The sequence below is a fragment of the Amblyraja radiata genome, chromosome 30 (assembly GCF_010909765.2).
Source record: "Amblyraja radiata isolate CabotCenter1 chromosome 30, sAmbRad1.1.pri, whole genome shotgun sequence".
Classification (NCBI taxonomy): domain Eukaryota; kingdom Metazoa; phylum Chordata; class Chondrichthyes; order Rajiformes; family Rajidae; genus Amblyraja; species Amblyraja radiata.
In genome coordinates this window covers 21,721,775-21,739,591 of record NC_045985.1, presented here as the reverse complement: position 1 = coordinate 21,739,591, position 17,817 = coordinate 21,721,775, and the positions used below count along the sequence as shown (strand labels likewise).

General features: G+C 54.3%; 1 long non-coding RNA gene across 1 annotated transcript; it reads right to left on the bottom strand.

The window, feature by feature from the left end:
- Positions 1-190: 190 nt before the first annotated feature.
- LOC116990188 lies at positions 191-7,830 on the bottom strand. Its single transcript, XR_004416460.1, has 3 exons — positions 7,763-7,830; positions 7,335-7,340; positions 191-200 (listed from the first exon to the last, which is right to left on the bottom strand). It is a non-coding gene; the product is annotated as an uncharacterized LOC116990188 (long non-coding RNA).
- Positions 7,831-17,817: the final 9,987 nt, after the last annotated feature.

The window sequence follows — 17,817 nt, the reverse complement described above, 5'->3', positions numbered from 1 at the left end:
CCGAGCAGATGGGGGGCCGCCCTCAATCGCCACTCGCGTCCCCGTCTCTCCGTCCACAGCAACGGCTCGTAAATCCTGCAGGAGAGGAACACAGAGGGTCAACAAGCTGGCAAGCAGGGCATTACTAGCACATATTGAGTGTGTTTATGGCGGAGGAAACCGTTATATAATTCTGCGCGACACACCGCCAGAGACCCGGGCTCGATCCTGACTACGAGTGCTGTCTGCGCGGTGTTTGTACGTTCTCCCTTTGACCTGCGAGGGATTTTACTCCGGATGTTCCGGTTGCCTCCAACATTTCAAAGACGTTCAGGGTTGTAGATTAATCGGCCTCCGCAAAATTGCTGAATTTTCCCTAATGTGCGTGGGATAGTGCTAGTGTACGGGGTGATCGCTGGTCGGCGCGGGATCCGTGGGCCGAAAGACCTGTTGTTTCTGCGCTGCATCTCTAAACTAAACCAAAGAAGGGTGTCGACCCAAAATGCCACCCATTCCTTCTCTCCACAGATGCTGCCTGACCCGCTGAGTTACTCCAGCACTTTGTCATAAAGTGATACAGCTTTGGAAAGAGGTCCTTCGGCCCAACTAGTATTCGCACTCCTAGATCCCTCGGCTCCACTCATTCGCAAGGCTCAGAGTTGTACAGAGTCCAAGTGAGACCACACACTGTGTGCTGTTTTGGTGTCCGAATTTGAGGAAGGACATTCTTGCTATTGAGGGAGAGCAGCGTAGGTTTACAAGGTTAATTTCTGGGATGGCGGGACTGTCATATGCTGAGAGAATAGAGCGGCTGGGCTTGTACACTCTCTCTCTCTCTATCCCCTTCTCTCTCTCCATCTCTCCCTCCCCACCCTCTCTCTCTCTATCCCCTTCTCTCTCCCCATCCTCTTTCCCTCTTTCTCTATCCCCTTCCCTCTCTCCATCTCTCCCTCCCCACCCTCTTTCCCTCTCTCCCCCCTTCTCTCCCTCTCCACTCTCTCTCTCTCTCTCTCTCTCTCTCTCTATCCCTTTCTCTATCCCTTTCTCTCTCTCTCCATCTCTCCCTCTCCAGCCTCTCTCTCTATCCCCTTCTCTTTCCATCTCTCCCTCCCCACCCTCTCTCTCTCTACCCCCTTCTCTCTCTCCATCTCTCCCTCCCCACCCCCTCTCTCTCTCTCTCTATCCCCTTCTCTTTCTCCATCTCTCCCTCCCCGCCCACTCTCACTCTCTATCCCCTTCTCTCTCTATCTCTCCCTCCCCACACTTTCCCCCTCTCTCTCTATCTCTCCCTCCCCACCCTCTCCCCCTCTCTATCCCCTTCTCTCTCTCCAACTCTCCCTCCCCACTCTCTCTCCCTCTCTATTCCCTTCTCTCTCTCCATCTCCAAGGATATGGCGGACCAATTGAATAACTACTTTGGTTCCGTCTTCACTAAGGAAGACATAAATAATCTGCCGGAAATAGCAGGGGACCGCGGGTCAAAGGAGTTGGAGGAATTGAGTGAAATCCAGGTTAGCCGGGAAGTGGTGTTGGGTAAATTAAATGGATTAAAGGCCGATAAATCCCCAGGGCCAGATAGGCTGCATCCCAGAGTACTTAAGGAAGTAGCTCCAGAAATAGTGGATGCATTAGTAATAATCTTTCAAAACTCTTTAGATTCTGGAGTAGTTCCTGAGGATTGGCGGGTAGCAAACGTAACCCCACTTTTTAAGAAGGGAGGGAGAGAGAAAACGGGGAATTACAGACCAGTTAGTCTAACATCGGTAGTGGGGAAACTGCTAGAGTCAGTTATTAAAGATGGGATAGCAGCACATTTGGAAAGTGGTGAAATCATTGGACAAAGTCAGCATGGATTTACAAAAGGTAAATCATGTCTGACGAATCTTATAGAATTTTTCGAGGATGTAACTAGTAGCGTGGATAGGGGAGAACCAGTGGATGTGGTGTATCTGGACTTCCAGAAGGCTTTCGACAAGGTCCCACATAAGAGATTAGTTTACAAACTTAAAGCACACGGCATTGGGGGTTCAGTATTGATGTGGATAGAGAACTGGCTGGCAAACAGGAAGCAAAGAGTAGGAGTAAACGGGTCCTTTTCACAATGGCAGGCTGTGACTAGTGGGGTACCGCAAGGCTCAGTGCTGGGACCCCAGCTATTTACAATATATATTAATGATCTGGATGAGGGAATTGAAGGCAATATCTCCAAGTTTGCGGATGACACTAAGCTGGGGGGCAGTGTTAGCTGTGAGGAGGATGCTAGGAGACTGCAAGGTGACTTGGATAGGCTGGGTGAGTGGGCAAATGTTTGGCAGATGCAGTATAATGTGGATAAATGTGAGGTTATCCATTTTGGTGGCAAAAACAGGAAAGCAGACTATTATCTAAATGGTGGCCGACTAGGAAAAGGGGAGATGCAGCGAGACCTGGGTGTCATGGTACACCAGTCATTGAAAGTGGGCATGCAGGTGCAGCAGGCAGTGAAGAAAGCGAATGGTATGTTAGCTTTCATAGCAAAAGGATTTGAGTATAGGAGCAGGGAGGTTCTACTGCAGTTGTACAGGGTCTTGGTGAGACCACACCTGGAGTATTGCGTACAGTTTTGGTCTCCAAATCTGAGGAAGGACATTATTGCCATAGAGGGAGTGCAGAGAAGGTTCACCAGACTGATTCCTGGGATGTCAGGACTGTCTTATGAAGAAAGACTGGATAGACTTGGTTTATACTCTCTAGAATTTAGGAGATTGAGAGGGGATCTTATAGAAACTTACAAAATTCTTAAGGGGTTGGACAGGCTAGATGCAGGAAGATTGCTCCCGATGTTGGGGAAGTCCAGGACAAGGGGTCACAGCTTAAGGATAAGGGGGAAATCCTTTAAAACCGAGATGAGAAGAACTTTTTTCACACAGACAGTGGTGAATCTCTGGAACTCCCTGCCACAGAGGGTAGTCGAGGCCAGTTCATTGGCTATATTTAAGAGGGAGTTAGATGTGGCCCTTGTGGCTAAGGGGATCAGAGGGTATGGAGAGAAGGCAGGTACGGGATACTGAGTTGGATGATCAGCCATGATCATATTGAATGGCGGTGCAGGCTCGAAGGGCCGAATGGCCTACTCCTGCACCTAATTTCTATGTTTCTATGTTTCTATCTCTCACTCCCCACCTTCTTTCCCTCTCCATCTCTCCCTCCCCACCCTCTTTGCAATGTCCCTCTCTCTCCCCTCTTTCCCTCTCTTTATCCCCTTCTCTCTCATCTCTCCCTCCCCACCCTCTATCCCCTTCTCCCTCTCCATCTTTCCCTCGCCGCCCTCTCTCTCTCTACATCTCTCCCTCCCCACCCTCTTTCCCTCTCTCTCCATCTCACCCTCTCTCCCATTCTCTCCCTCCCCACCCTCTATCACCTTCTCTCTCTCCATCTCTCCCTCCTCGCAATCTCCCTCCCTCTCTCTCTCTCTCCTCTTTCCCTCTCTCTCTCTATCCCCTTCTCTCTCTCCATCTCTCCCTCCCCACCCTCTCTCTCTCTATCCCTTTCTCTCTCTCTCTCTCTCCATCTCTCCCTCCCCACTCTCTCTCTCTTCCTCTAACCCCTTCTCTCTCTCCCTGTCTCTCCCTCCCCACCCCCCTCTCTCTCTCTATCCCCTTCTCTCCCTCCCCACCCTCTCTCTCTCTATCCCCTTCTCTCTCGCCATCTCTCCCTCTCCAGCCTCTCTCTCTCTCTCTCACTCTCTCTCTCTATCCCTTTCTCCCTCTCCAGCCTCTCTCTCTCTCTCTCTATCCAATTCTCTTTCCATCTCTCCCTCCCCACCCTCTCTCTATCCCCTTCTCTCTCTTCCTCTCCTTCCCCACTCTCTCCCCCTCTAGCTCTATCCCCTTCTCTCTCTCTCTCTCCCTCCCCACCCTCTCTCCATCTCTCCCTCCCCACCCTTTCCCTCTCTCTCTATCTCCTTCTCTCTCGCCATCTCTCCCTCTCTCTCTCTATCCCCTTCTCTTTCTCCATCTCTCCCTCCCCACCCTCTCTCTCTCTATCCCCTTCTCTCTCCCCATCTCCTTCCCCACCCTCTCCCCCTCCAGAGACAGAAATTGAGAGATAGAGGGAGAGATAAATAGAGAGATAGATGGAGGTAGATAGACAGAGATATATAGATTTAGAGACAGAAAGCGATAGATCGGGAGATGGAGATAGAGAGAGAGGCAGAGAGAGAGAGGCAGAGAGGGAGAGAGATGTCTGTGTACATTATCCCACAGTCGTTGTTTACTATTTGACAGTAGATAGAGAGATGGGGAGATGGAGAGATGGGGAGAGGGGGGGAGGGAGGGGGGGGATGGGGAGAGAGATGGGGAGATGGGGAGATGGGGAGATGGGGAGATGGGGAGATGGGGAGAGGGGGGGGAGCCCTGACCCCGCGGGGGTGGAGGCGGGAAGATCCAATAAACCCTGTAAACCGGCAGTAAAATGCTCCACAGCCGCCTGTGTCCCGGGGGGGGGAGGAGGTGGAATCACGTGTGGACGGGGTTTGGAGCCAAGATCTTTTATTTAAAGCGAGTTGTGAGGGTTTGTTGGGCCGCGGAGGGGAGCGACTTCCGGTGGAGGCGTCATCCTCCCCCTAGCAACGGGGCCCGGACCCCGGGTAGTGAGGGAGAGGGAGATTAGAAACGCTTCACCGGCGGCGGAGGGAGAGAGAGTGAGAGTGGAGGAGGGGTTGTACTCACGGCTCATCCCCGCCCGGCCCGGCCCGGCCCTGACCGCCCGTTGCCCCGCAGACAGAGGGAGGGGCCTCAGCCCGGAAATGACCTCACGGCCCCGGCCCGTTGCCCCGCAGACAGAGGGAGGGGCCTCAGCCCGGAAATGACCTCACGGCCCCGGCCCGTTGCCCCGCAGACAGAGGGAGGGGCCTCAGCCCGGAAATGACCTCACGGCCCCGGCCCGTTGCCCCGCAGACAGAGGGAGGGGCCTCAGCCCGGAAATGACCTCACGGCCCCGGCCCGTTGCCCCGCAGACAGAGAGAGGGGCCTCAGCCCGGAAATGACCTCACGGCCCCGGCCCGTTGCCCCGCAGACAGAGAGAGGGGCCTCAGCCCGGAAATGACCTCACGGCCCCGGCCAGTTGCCCCGCAGACAGAGGGAGGGGCCTCAGCCCGGAAATGACCTCACGGCCCCGGCCCGTTGCCCCGCAGACAGAGGGAGGGGCTTCAGCCCGGAAATGACGTCACGGCCCCGGCCCGTTGCCCCGCAGACAGAGGGAGGGGCCTCAGCCCGGAAATGACGCGTCTGTGGCCAAGATGGAGCCGACCCGCACGGGACCAAAGCTCCTAAATAAAGCGCTGGAGGATCTTTGTACTGGACGGTGAGAGAAGGGGAGCAGGGGAGAGAGGGAAGGGGAGAGGGAGAAGGGGAGAGACAGAGTGAGAGGGAGAGAGAGAGAAGGGGAGAGAGGGGGAAGGGGATAGAGAGGGAGAGACAGAGAGAGATAGGGGCGGAAGAGAGAAAGAGGGGGAGAAAAAAGAGGAGGAGAGGGAGAGAGTGCGAGGAGGGAGAGAACAAGAGAGAGAGAGGGTGGGGAGGGAGAGATGGAGAGAGAAAGGAAGAGAACAAGAGAGGGTGAGATAGGGGGTGGGGAGAGAGTGAGTGAGAAGAGAGGATAGAGAGAGAGCCAGAGATAGGGGCCGGGGCGGCACAGAGAGGGAGTGAGTGAGAGAGAGGGGTGTAGAGAGCGAGAGAGAGAGGGAGTGAGGGAGAGAGAGAACAACATGGGGGGAGAAAAAGAGCTGAGGGAGGGAGGGAGAGAGGGGGGGGGAGAGAGAGACAGAGACACAGAGAGAGACAGAAAGAGGGAGAGAGAGACAGAGGGTGGGAGGGAGATAGAGAGACAGGGAGTGGGGAGGGAGAGAGGGATTGAGTAGAGGGAGAGGGAGAGAGAGAGAGGAGCAGTTACAGAAATTGAGGGGTGGAGAGAGAAAGGAGCGAGTGAGAGAGGGGAGGGGAGGAGAGAGAGATTCGGAGGGGAGAGGAAGAGAGAGATATCTGAGCGGTGGGAGGCTGAGGGGCAGGAATAAGGGGAGAGGTTCAGAGAGAGAGAGAGGAGACAGTACGGGGAGGGAGGGGGCAAGAGTCTGGGGGTGGAAAAGGGGTGAAGTTAGTAGCGGGGGGAAGCAGGGAGCAAAGGGAGGGGGGAGGGATTCAAGGGGGAGTGGGTTTGCTGCCGAGAGGGATGAATGGGGGGGAGGCAGGGAACTGGGGGGGGGGGGGGGGTGGAGAGGGTATAAGTGAGTCAAGGAACGGGTAGGGAGCCTGGTGGGGATTCACACTTTGGGAAGGGGGAGGGAGCAAAGGGGGGTAAGGAGCAGGAGGTGGCAGGGGTAAGGGGCAGGGAGCCACAGGGAGGAGGTCACATTGTTTGGGGGTGGGGAGAGTGTTGCAGTTTAGGAAGTCAAACCAGGGCAGGATCTTCACTGAATGGCGGGGCGCTGGGGCATTAGATAATAGGTGCAGGAGTAGGCCATTCGGCCCTTTGAGCCAGCACCGCCATTCAATGTGATCATGGCTGATCATCCCGATCACTACCCCGTCCCTGCCTTCTCCACATATCCCCTGACGTTATCTTTAAGAGCCCTATCTACCTCTCCCTTGACAGTATCCAGAGAAGTGGCCTCCACCGCCCTCTGAGGCAGAGAATTCTAAAGACTAACCACGTCTCCGTTTTAAATGGCTTACTCCTACTTCTTAAACTGTGGCCCCTGGTTCTGGACTCCTCCAACATCGGAAACATGTTTCCTGCCTCCAGCGTGTCCAATCCCTTAACAATCTTATATGTTTCAATAAGATTCCGTCTCTTCCTAAACTCCAGAGTGTACAACCCCAGCCGCTCCATTCTCTCAGCATATGACAGTCCCGCCATCCCGGGAATTAACCTTGTAAACCTACGCTGCACTCCCTCAATAGCAAGAATGCCTTTCCTCAAATTAGGGGACCAAAACTGCACACAGTATTCCAGGTGTGGTCTCACTAGGACTCTGTACAACTCTGAGCCTTGCGGAATGTGTGGAGCCGAGGGATCTAGGAGTGCGGGAACGAGTTGGGCTGAAGGGCTTCTTTCCAACGCTGTATCACTCTATGACTGGATGACGAAGTGCATGAGTTACTCCAACACTTTGTGTCTATCTTCTCCACAGATGCTGCCTGACCCGCTTGAGTAACTCAGCGGGTCAGGCAGCATCTGTGGAGAAGATAGACACAAAGTGCTGGAGTAACTCAGCGGGTCAGGCAGCATCTGTGGAGAAGATAGACACAAAGTGTTGGAGTAACTCAGCGGGTCAGGCAGCATCTGGAGAGAAGGAATGGGTGGCGTTTTGGGTCAACACCCTTCTTTGGTTTAGTTTAGTTTAGAGATGCAGCGCGGAAACAACAGGTCTTTCGGCCCACGGAGTCCGCCCCGACCAGCGATCACCCCGTACACTAGCACTATCCCACGCACATTAGGGAAAATTCAGCAATTTTGCTGAGGCCGATTAATCTACAACCCTGAACGTCTTTGAAATGTTGGAGGAATCCGGAGCAGCCGGAGTAAAAACCCACGCAGGGCAAGGAGAGAACGTACAATCTCCGCACAAACAGCACCCGTAGTCAGGATCGGCCCCGGGTCTCTGGCGGTGAGGCAGCAACTGTACCGGTGCGCCAGTGTGCCGCGCAGAATTATATAATGGTTTCCTCTGCCATAAACATACTCAATATGTGCTAGTAATGTCCTGTTTGCCAGCTTGTTGACCCTCTGTGTTCCACTCCTGCACGGTTTTGGAGCCGTTACTGTGGACGGAGAGCCGGGGACGTGAGCGGCCATTGAGGGCGTCCAGGGTGCCGGTGAGCCTCCCATCTGCTCGGTGTGCGGGCTGAGCTTCGAGGGGCTGAGCTTTGGTGGAGGACCACATGACGGGGCACAACAAGGAGAAGCGTTATGAGTGTGACGTATGTGGCACGGCCTGCCGGAGCCCGAGCGAGCTGGAGATCCACCGGCGGGTGCACACAGGTGAACACCCATTCAACTGCTCAGAGTGCGGCAAGAGTTTCAAGACGGCGAATGTCCTGGAGACCCACCGGCGGGTTCACGGGCGAAAGGCACTATGGCTGCTCCACATGCGGCAAGAGCTTTACCCAGCTGTCGGGGCTGTGGGAGCACCGGCGGGTGCGTAGCAGTGAGCGGCCCTTCACCTGCTCCGACTGCGGCAAGAGCTTCAAGTCGTGCATGGAACTAAAGGTGCACAGGCGGTTGCACATCGGGGAGCGGCCCTTCACCTGCTCCGAATGCGGAAAGCGCTTCAAGTCGTCCACGGAATTAAAGGTGCACCGGCAGTTGCACACCGGGGAATGGCCCTACATCTGCAGCGACTGCGGCAAGGGCTTCACCCAGTACAGCGGCCTGCTGGATCACCAGCGCACCCACACCGGCGAGCGCCCCTACACCTGTGCCCAGTGCGGCAAGGGCTTCACCCACTCCAGCACCATGCAGGTGCACCAGCGCACCCACACCGGGGAGCGCCCCTTCATCTGTGCCCAGTGCGGCAAGGGCTTCACTCAGTCTCCTCACCTGCAGAAGCACCAGCGCACCCACACTGGCGAGCGCCCCTACACCTGCGCCCAGTGTGGCAAGAGCTTGACCCGTTCCTGCAACCTGCGATCTCACCAGCGGGTGCATGCAGGTGGCCGTCCCGTCCACAGCCCGGTGTGTGGAGAGCACTTTGCCATGCCCTCCCATGCCCTGTCTCACCAGCACGTGCACACCAGTGGCCCGCCCTACGACTGCCCGTACTGTGGTGAGTCGTTTGACAGCTCGCGGGGATTGCGGCCGCACCGGCGGGGCCATGTCGGCGAGCAGCTGCTCCCACTGTGACAAGAGAGCATGGGGGCTGCGGGAGCACCAGCGGATACACACTGGAGAGAGACCCTTTGTGTGCGCTGAGTGTGGCAAGAGTTTCAACCGCATGTCCAGCCTGTGGCAGCACCGGCGTACCCACAGCGGTGAGCATCCCTTCCCCTGCCCATCCTGTGGTAAGCCTTGACCACCTGCTGGAGCACCGGCGAGTCCACACCGGCCAACGCCCCTTCACCTGCCCGCTCTGTGGCAAGGCCTTTGCCCACTCCTCCAGCTTGCCGGCACACCGCCACGTGGATAGATAGGCGCTGTTTAGGTAAACACAAAATGCTGGAAGGAATGGGTAACGTTTCTGGTCGAGACCGTCCTCAGTCTCGACCCGAAATTTAGCATTGATAGCAAAAGGATTTGAGTATAGGAGCAGGGAGGTTCTACTGCAGTTGTACAGGGTCTTGGTGAGACCACACCTGGAGTATTGCGTATAGTTTTGGTCTCCTAACCTGGGGAAATACATTCTTGCCATAGAGGGAGTACAGAGAAGGTTCACCAGACTGATTCCTGGGATGTCAGGACTTTCATATGAAGAAAGACTGGATAGACTCGGCTTGTACGCGCTAGAATTTAGAAGATTGAGGGGGGATCTTATGGAAACGTACAAAATTCTTAAGGGGTTGGACAGGCTAGATGCAGGAAGATTGTTCCCGATGTTGGGGAAGTCCAGAACAAGGGGTCACAGTTTAAGAATAAGGGGGACAACAACAGCCAGAGTGCTTGGCGAACATTGGCCGTTTGCTCACTGCATTGCATCAACTAAGGCATTATTTGTGTTTTTTCTTAATTCCTTTGGCATCTAAAAAGATTCAGAAGTGATAAATTTAGCTGTATTTTTTTTTAAATCGCCCATGGTTCTCAAGTGGGTTTTTACATACATAATGAAAACGCATCTGAAGAAAAATTTACAGCCAGATTTATCACTTCTGAGAATTTTTAGATACCAAAGGAATCAAGAAAAAACACAAATAATGCCATACTTGATGAAATGCAGTGAGCAAACTGTATTACACTCGCTCCCGGGCGAATAAACTGTATTACACTCGCTCCCGGGCGGATAAGGCTCGGCCTCCAGCTGTTGACACTCCCGCCCGTCACCCTCTCAATTGGTGACGGCTATCGACCCCCCACACCCCCTCTCCCAATTGGGCCGGGCCGTCTGTCCGTCTCCCTCCTCCTCCTCCAATGAGCAACGACAGGTGGCGGGACAACGACCAACTCCCCCGCCCATTGGCCCTTCCATCCCTCAGTCTCCCATCCTCCTCCAATGCGCACGTTCGGGACAACCCTCAGACCCCCCTCCTCATTGGATGACCCGTCCGCCCCTCTCCCTGCTCGATCCAACCAGCAACGAGAGGGGGCGGGACAACCTCCAACCCCTGCCTATTGGATGATCCGTCCGCCCATCAGTCAGTCCACATCCAATCAGAACCTATGGGAGGCGGGATGTCCCTCTAACCCTGCGCCCATTGGCCGGGACCGCTGTCGGTCGCCGCCTCCTCGTCCAATCAGCGCGGATGGGGGCGGGACCTTGAGACAGTTGGTGCCCGGAGCCACGGCCATCACCGACTCCCCCCCCCCCCCCCCTTCACAGCTGTGGACGCTCGCTCGGCTGTCCAGCTGTTGACCGTCGCTCATTCACCCGCCCCCCCCCACCCACACTAACCCATCCCGACTGTCGACCATCGCTCGCGGGCGGGCGGCCAGACCACACTGTTGACGTCAACGGGAGATTGACTGACTGACTGCCAGTAGTCAAGATGGCCGCCTCTGGCTTCACTCGCACTGACGTCAACGGGAGACTGACTGACTGCCAGCAGTCAAGATGGCCGCCTCTGGCTTCACTCGCACTGACGTCAACGGGAGACTGACTGACTGCCAGTAGTCAAGATGGCCGCCTCTGGCTTCACTCGCACTGACGTCAACGGGAGACTGACTGACTGCCAGTAGTCAAGATGGCCGCCTCTGGCTTCACTCGCATTGACGTCAATGGGAGACTGACTGACTGACTGCCAGTAGTCAAGATGGCCGCCGAGATCCCACCAACTGTCGCCGCTCGCGCTCCCTCAGCCGTTGCCGCCCGTTATTTCCCGCCGTTTCCAGAAGGTTGTTCACCAACGGTCGCTCGCTCGCGCGCTCGGTCACTGGGAGTTCGCTTCTCCACGACCGACCTTCACATTCCCGCTGGAAATGAGTTGAATAAACACAGGTGGGAAGTTTAAATCATCTTGAATGACAACAACGTGTAGTAGACACACAGACAGACAGACAGACAGAGGTTGTTAGTTGTTAGTTCAGGTTGTTAGGATGGGAAACTGTTGGGGGAGAGATGGAGAGAGAGAAAGAGGGAGAAAGAGAGGGAGAGAGAAAGAGAAGGGGAAGAGAGAAAGGTGTAGTGGCGAGATGGAGGGAGAGGGAGAGGGAGAGGGAGAAAGAGAGGGTGGGGGGGGGTCAGAGAGAGAATTATCACATCCTCCCCCCCCACCCTCTCTTGAATTTAGAAGATTGAGGGGGGATCTTATAGAAACGTACAAATTTCTTAAGGGGTTGGACAGGCTGGATGCAGGAAGATTGTTCCCGATGTTGGGGAAGTCCAGAACAAGGGGTCACACACACAGTTTAAGGATAAGGGGCAAATATTTTAGGACCGAGATGAGGAAAACATGTTTTCCCCACACACACAGAGAGTGGTGAATGTGTGGAATTCTCTGCCACAGAAGGTAGTTGAGGCCACAGTTCATTGACTATATTAAGTAAAGTAAAGTAAAGTAGCCTTTATTGTCATTCAGACCTTGCGGTCTGAACGAAATGTTGTTGCCTTGCAGTCCTACATATAGTAAAAAAATGGCAAAATCACACACAAAAAACACAAATGAACATCCACCACAGTGAGGTGAATACTCCTCACTGTGATGGAAGGCAAAAGTCTTCAGTCTATGTCTCTTCCCTTCTTATTCTCCCTCTGCGCCGAGGCGATCCAGGCTTCGGATGTTGTGACCCCGCCGGGCGATGGTAAGCAATGTCAGTCCCGCGGCTGAATCCAAGCTCCGCGAACGGGCCGGTTCAGTTCCGCGGCCCGGGGTGGCCGAAGCCGCCGAAGCTGCGGCCCTCCAGTCCAGAGGACACAGCTGTTGTCGCGGGAGCGCCGGAGAACAGGTCACCAACCTGCGAGATCCCGATTTAAGAGGGAGTTAGATGTGGCCCTTGTGGCTAAAGGGATCAGGGGGTATGGAGAGAAGGCAGGTACAGGATACTGAGTTGGATGTTCAGCCATGATCATATTGAATGGCGGTGCAGGCTCGAAGGGCCGAATTTTTTTATTTATTTTTTTATTTCAAAATATACTTTATTCAATTGGTAAATATATACAATTCCTGAACCATTCAAACAAAATTCATCCGACATTTTCGGAGACTATACAAATTTTTTCCAGTACAATTTTTTAAACATTTGTCAAATTTCACCAAACAGTCCCCCATCAGTTCCACTCTGTGGCCCCTGTCCAAGTAATAAATATATACAATGTGTCCACAGTGCGAAAATTTCCATCTGACATTTCAAGTTCCACAAAAAAATGTCCCCCACCCGTGCCACTCATGTGGTCCCCTGGCGTGGGATACCTTCCCTTAATTTAATTTGAGGGGCGTCTCCACCATGTCCAGCAGCGGAAGGACCCTAGACTGTGCCCCCCCCCCCCTCCCCCACCGAGCCTTGGCGTTGGCTGCACCAAGCTTCAGCGAGTCCCTTAGCACGTATTCCTGCAGTCTGCAGTGGGCCAGTCGGCAACATTCCCTGACGGACATCTCGCTCTGCTGGGTGAAGGTACACAAAATTGCTGGAGAAACTCAGCGGGTGCAGCAGCATCTATGGAGCGAAGGAAATAGGCGACGTTTCGGGCCGAAACCCTCTTCTGAGTCTGAAGAAGGGTTTCGGCCCGAAACGTCGCCTATTTCCTTCGCTCCATAGATGCTGCTGCACCCGCTGAGTTTCTCCAGCAATTTTGTGTACCTTCGATCTTCCAGCATCTGCAGTCCCTTCTTGAAAACACCGCTCTGCTGGGTGGTGAGCAACGCTCGGGCAGACCAAAGAGCGTCTTTCACCGAGTTGATGACCCTCCAGCAGCACTCGATGTCAGTCTCTGAATGTGTCCCTGGGAACAGTCCGTAAATCACAGAGTCCTCTGTAACGGAGCTGTTCGGGATAAATCGTTCCAGGGACCCTTTCATACCTCTCCAGACTCGTTTTGCAAATCCACACTCTGCAAAGAGGTGGGCAACCGTCTCCTCTCCATAGCAACCGTCCCGGGGGCAGCGTGCGCTGGTAGTGAGGTTCCGACGGTGCAGGAAAACATAGAAACATAGAAACATAGAAAGTAGGTGCGAGAGTAGACCACCAGGTCCGTCGAGCCCGCACCGCCATTCGCTCATGGCTGAACACTAAACAGACACACTTACCCACAAACAGTAGACACAAGACACAGAACACAAGACACTACCCTCCCCTTTATACCGCTATCACCCCTCTCCACCCCAAAAACCTCGTGATCTCCTGGGGGAGGCAAAAAACCGGATAAAAACCCAGGTCCAATTCGGGAAAAAAATCCGGGAAATTCCTCTCCGACCCCAATCCAGGCGATCGACACTTGTCCAGGAGATCACTCAGGTCTTACTATGCTAACCATACCTAGGTCCATATCCCTGCCCTCTCCCCGTAGCCCCTTATCCCCTTGGCAGCTAAAAAACCATCTATTTTAGTCTTAAATATATTTAAAGTTTCTGCTTCCACTGCTCCCTGGGGCAGTGAATTCCATAAATTAACCACCCTCTGGGTGAAGAAGTTCTTCCTCATCTCAGTTTTAAAAGAGCCCCCCCTTATTCTGCAACTATGTCCCCTAGTTCTAGTCTAACTGAGAGGGCTCTAACTGAGAGGGCTCCCCTCACCGCCAGCCAAGCCAGGTCTTGGTGCTTGTTGGTCAGTTCTGGCGATGAGGCATTTTGCCAGACAAGCTGGGCAGTCTGCTCTGGGAACCACGCCACCGGATCCATCGAGTCCTTTCCCTGCAGTGCCTGCAGGATATTCCGTGCTGACCACTGCCCGATGGACTTGTGGTCAAAGGTGTTGGTCCGGAAGAACCTTTCAACAGACGACAGATGGGGCAGTAATGACCAGCTGACTGGCACATTGCGTGGCATCTGCGCCAGGCCCATCCTTCGCAACACTGGGGACAGGTAGAACCTCAGCAGGTAGTGGCACTTAGTGCCCACGTGCCTTGGCTCTACACTCCGCCTGATGCAGCCACACACAAAGGTGGCCATCAGGATGAGGGCGACGTTGGGCACGCTTTTACCCCCGGTGTCTGCCGACTTGTACATTGTGACCCGTCGCACCCGGTCCATCCTCGACCCCCAGATGAACTGGAAGACGGCCCGGGTGATCCCCGTGGCGTAGGAGGGAGGGACAGGCCACACTTGTGCCAAGTACAGCAGACCCGAGAGCACCTCACACCTGATGACCAAATTTTTCCCGGTTATGGAGAGGGAGCGTTGCCTCCACAGCTCCAGCTTCCTCCCCACGTTGGCTATCCGCTCCAGCCAATTCTTGTTACTCGCCTCAGCCCCTCCGAACCAGATCCCCAGCACCTTCAAGAAGTCAGGCTTGATGGTGAAGGGGATGGAAGATCGGTCGGGCCAGTTGCCAAAGAGCATGGCCTCGCTCTTCCTGCGGTTCACCCTGGCTCCCGTGGCCGACTCAAACTGGTCACAGATGCTGATTAATCTGCGGACCGACCTTGGATCCGAGCAGAAGACGGCGACATCGTCCATGTACAGGGAGGTTTTTACTTGAATGCCCCCACTGCCTGGCAACGTCACTCCTCTTATGCTCGCATCCTTCCTGATGGACTCGGCAAAAGGTTCAACACAGCAGACAAACAAGACAGGAGAGAGAGGGCAACCCTGCCTGACTCCAGACCTTACAGGGAAACTGTCTGATTCCCACCCATTGATTTGGACCGCACTACGAATGTTGGTGTAGAGCAGTTTGATCCAATTTCGGATTCCCTCCCCGAAACCCATTTTGGAGAGCACGTCCCTCATGTACGTGTGCGATATCCTGTCGAAGGCCTTCTCCTGGTCCAAGCTGACTAGGCAGGCATCCACCCGTCTGTCCTGCACGTAGGCGATGGTATCTCTCAGCAGCGCTAGGCTGTCTGAGATTTTCCAGCCAGGTACAGCACAGGGTTGGTCCGGATGGATCGCACGTCCCAGAGCAGACTTGACCCGGTTGGCGATGGCCTTAGACAGGATCTTGTAATCTACATTCAACAATGTTATGGGTCTCCAATTCTTTATATTCTTCCTCTCCCCCTTCTGCTTGTAGATTAGGGTGATGCTGCCCTTCCTCATGGAGTCTGACATGCTGCCGGCTAGAAGCATGTCGTTGTACACTTCCAGCAGGTCCGGGCCCACCCAGTCCCACAGAGCCGAATACAACTCGGCCGGTAAGCCATCGCTTCCGGGAGTTTTACTCCAGTCAAAGGAGCGGATGCAGCCAGTCAGCTCCTCTAGGGTCAGTGGTTGGTCCAGACTCTCCCGCTTGCTGTCCTCCAAGACCTCCGTGATAGAGGACAGGAAGTTCTGGGAGGCGGTGCTGTCTGTGGCCTTTTGGTCATTCAATTCCGAGTAAAAGGATTTGCAGACCCTCATCATGTCTGTCTGCGAGGATGCTACCGAGCCGTCCTCCTCCCTAAGGCTGTTGATCACAGAGCTCCCCCTGTGAACCTTATGGAAGAAGAAACGTGAGCACGTCTCATCCTGCTCCACATGGCGGACCCTGGATCGGAAGATGATCTTGGAGGATTCAGAGGTAAAGAGCCGAGCTTGCCGGTCCTTCACCTCTCTAAGTTCCTCCCTCACATCCACCCCCCCTCGACTGCAGAAGGAGCAGTTGTTGCAATTCTGTCTGGAGTTGGCACAATTCCCTCTGACTCTGTCTTGCTCTCTGAACCCCTTTGGCTATGAAGAACCTCTTAATGTTCTCCTTGGTTGCTTCCCACCAGAGTGTCGGGGAGTCAAAGAGGGGCCTCACCGTTCTCCAACGTGCGTAGTCCCTCTTTAGCTCCTCAACGTTCTCTGGGGTCAACAGCTTCACGTTTAACTTCCACGTCCCTCTGCCTGCCTTCCGGTCCTCCTGTAGGTGACAGGAAGCCTGAAGGAGGCAGTGGTCAGAGAAGAACATCGGCGTGAGGTCGGTGTGTCTCACCGTAACGGCCTTCGTGGTGAAGACGAAGTCTATCCGGGATCGGGCTAAACCGTCCGATCTCGACCAGGTGAACCGCGGCAGGGACACGCCTGCAGGGTCGCTGAAGGCGTCGTGCAGCTTTGCGTCTTTTACCATTTCCATCAGGAACTTGGACGTGCTGTCCAGTCTGTTGTCGGCACTGCCGGTTCGTCCAGCCGCATCAATGATGCAGTTGAAGTCACCGGCCAGAACGAGCTGCCGGGACGTGGCCAACTGGAGCTGCTGGAGAACGGCCTGCCGCTCGCTCCGCACGGGTGGGGCATACACATTAATCAGCCGGAGCGGAGAACCACGGTACATAACATCCACCACGAGGAGACGTCCCGCAACCACCTCCCTGACCTCAGTGATGGCGAAGTTCCCTCCCCGCAGCAAGTTCCCCAGGCCGGAAGCACGACAATCATTGCCCCCCGACCACACCGACAGTCCGTGGGGCCACCATCGCGACCACCTCCGATAGCAGCGGAGGTGTGGCAACCTGCACTCCTGGAGAAAAGTCACATCTGCCTTGACCTTAGCCAGGTACTGTAAGGCATTTACACATTGCCGAATGGCCTCTACACCTGCACCTATTTTCTATGTTTCTATTACTAACTAACGGCAATAAGTCACCAATCTACACCCACTATCACAACACTGGGCCACAAAAACACCGCCTTTTGTTGTTGTTTGTGTAGAAAATCGGTTTATTTTTGATTACATTCATTATTTCCATTTGAACCATTTTAAAAAGGTCAACGCTTTCCTGTTTTTTTCAAAATATTTCGATATTTATTTATATTTGGATAATTCTTTGTGGAAAGATTATTGCATAAATGTTTAAAAACGTCGCGTTTATTAGATCGGCTGATTTAGACTGAAAATGCTTTTCTAAACATTTATCTTGAACGATTATTTTTTTACAAAATTGCTTATTTTTGAATGTTAAAATCCCCACTGCTCTCTCCTTTCTATTTTCTGTTACAAACGTTGCCGTTATTGATGTTATTTCCCGTTTATATCCCCGCTGCGATCTGTCGTCAGTCACAAAACTCACGTGTGGCGACCGCTCGGCAGCGAGTAAACGGATTGACGGCGACACAGAGACGTGGATCTCCTCTCCTCCCCCTCTCTCTCTTCCGCTCCTCCCCCTCTCTGTCTCCCCCCCCCCTCTCTGTCTCTCTCCCACCCTGTCTCTTCCTCCCACTCTCTGTCTCTCCCCCTCTCCCTCTGTCTCCCTCCCCCTCCCTCTCTGCCTCTTCCCCCTCTGTCTCTTCCCCCTCTGTCTCTTCCCCCCTCTGTCTCTTCCCCCCCCCCCATGTCTCTTCCCCCCCTCTGTCTCTTCCCCCCCCCCCTCTGTCTCCTCCTCCCTCTATCTTTCCCCCTCTCTGTCTCTCCCCTCTCTGTCTCTCCCCCCCTCTCTCTCCCCCCTCTCTCTCTCACCCCCTCTCCCTCCCCCCTCTATCTCTGTCTCTTCCCCCTCTCCCTCTGTCTCTCCCTCTGTCGCTCCCCCCTCTCTCTCTCCCCGCTCTCTCTTCCCCTCTCAGAGACATGGATCTCCTCTCCCCACCTCTGAACATTAATAGCCCATTATTATCTGTTATTTGCACTTCAGCAGTTTTATTTATTCATGTGTGTATTTACGTA